Source organism: Budorcas taxicolor, chromosome 11 (assembly GCF_023091745.1).
Source record: "Budorcas taxicolor isolate Tak-1 chromosome 11, Takin1.1, whole genome shotgun sequence".
Lineage (NCBI taxonomy): Eukaryota > Metazoa > Chordata > Mammalia > Artiodactyla > Bovidae > Budorcas > Budorcas taxicolor.
In genome coordinates, this window is record NC_068920.1 from 134956474 (window position 1) to 134958313 (window position 1840).

The following is a 1840-nucleotide window of genomic DNA, read 5'->3' on the forward strand; positions in this document are numbered from 1 at the left end:
CCCAGGGCTGCGGTAGACAGACAGCACCGCTAACCATCGAATGGATAAACCTGACACCTAGGAGTCTCTGCCTCCGTCGCCACCCCATCAACACTCCTTCTGAAACCTTTATCTCCATCCAACTCTCTTTACCTCCATAGCTGCCTCCCTCTCTTGCAACAGTCCTCGCTTGCTTTTCTCCGATGCAGCCGAGAGACTTTTCTCAAAATGCACATCTGATCCTCTTCCTCCCCTGCTTTAAGCCTCCCCGCTCCAGGCTGTGCCTGGACTGGTGACTACTTTCCATCCTGCCTCATCCCCCTGCTCCTGGTCCTCTCGTATGCTTCTGCACACTGGCCATGTTTGAGTTTCCAGAGTATTCCGCACTCCTGCCACAGGGCCCTTCCATGCACTGTTTCCTCTCTCTTCACCTGTTAATGCTGATTCAGAGCCCAAGTCAAGTATCAGCTCCCAAGGGAAGCCTGCCTTGACCTGAGGCTGTATCACCCTCCTATTTATAGAGAGGGTCTCTCTCCTTTCAAGTACCTGGGTTCATACTGATAATCTATGCTTATAATTATAGAGTTAACGCCTGTCTTCCTTGCCTAGAGTGTAAGCTCCATACAGACAGAGCCCATGTCTACTTTCGTTTACCTCTGTGTTTCCAGTCCAGGGTGGGGAGCTAACTGTGCTCTCTGGGCCAAATCCAGGCTGGTGCCTGTCCATCAAGTTTTACCAGAACAAAGCTACACCCATGCACTTGTGTATCGTCTGTGGTTGCTTCTGCTGCAGAAGAGGTGAGTACAACCGAGACAACATGGCCCTCCAAGCTCAAGTATTTTTGCCGTTATTGTTTAGTCGCTCAGTCGTGTCTGACTCTGCAACTCCATGGACTGTAGCCAGCCAGGCTTCTCTGTCCCTGGGATTTCCCAGGCAAGAATACTGGAGTGGGTTGCCATTTCCTTCTCCAGAGGATCTTCCTAACCCAGGGATGAAACCCACATCTCCTGAGTTTTCTTAATTGGCAGGCAGATTCTTTACCACTGAGTCACCTGGGAATCCCCCAAATGTTTAATCTATAGAAAAAGCCTGTACTCACTTTGGCAGCACATAAATTAAAACTGGAACAATACGGAGTAGACTAGCATGGCCCCTGCACAAGGATGACACACAAATATGTGAAGTGTTCCATACTTCAAATGGAAAAGAAAAAGGCTGCCATCCCCTGCTCTAGGCTGGAGCACCAGTGTCTAACAGAAAGCAGAAATTCCAAACAAATTCGCTAAGTGGAGCGTAAACGGGCAAGGAATAAAGGAGTTTCTAATAGGTGCCTTGCTGTCTGCTGAGTGGCTCAGATGAGCCCTCTCTAGGACAGCGCTGGCCGCTGCAGGCCTGCATGAGAATACTGGGGGCTGTTACCGACGTGCCGACCCCTACTCTTCTGCCCAGGAGTGGGGCTCCTTGAGTTTCCTTTGGGTTCCCAGCCAACAGGTCACCACGGGTAAGGAAAGGGTCTTTGATCTGACAATGGGGGCCCCTGCTCCTGGCTGCTTCTGAGCCAGGGGAACTCTCCCTGGCCATCCCATACCTGCCTGACCCTGTCACAACCCTGTGATAGCCCTAAAGAAGGAAGAGGGAATTTCAGAGTGCCTCCCCGGCCCACCCCCCAACTTTAGGGACACTATGGGGACTGCATGAGAAGTCTCAACTACACAGTGGGGTCTTAGGTGGGGAAGGAGCCCAGAAGCCCAAAACCCCGAACATGATAGACCCAAGGACAGACCTGGTCACCCCTGGCTGTTCCTCCTGCCACTTTGCCAAGGCCTCCAGGAGACTGCAGCTTCCGTCCAGAATAAGATTA

At 51.7% G+C, this 1840-nt stretch overlaps 1 non-coding gene across 1 annotated transcript; it reads left to right on the forward strand.

Moving 5' to 3' along the window:
• Positions 1–1070: 1070 nt before the first annotated feature.
• On the forward strand, positions 1071–1177 carry LOC128057018 (U6 spliceosomal RNA). Its single transcript, XR_008200215.1, has one exon. It is a non-coding gene; the product is annotated as a U6 spliceosomal RNA (small nuclear RNA).
• The last annotated feature ends 663 nt before the right edge of the window (positions 1178–1840 follow it).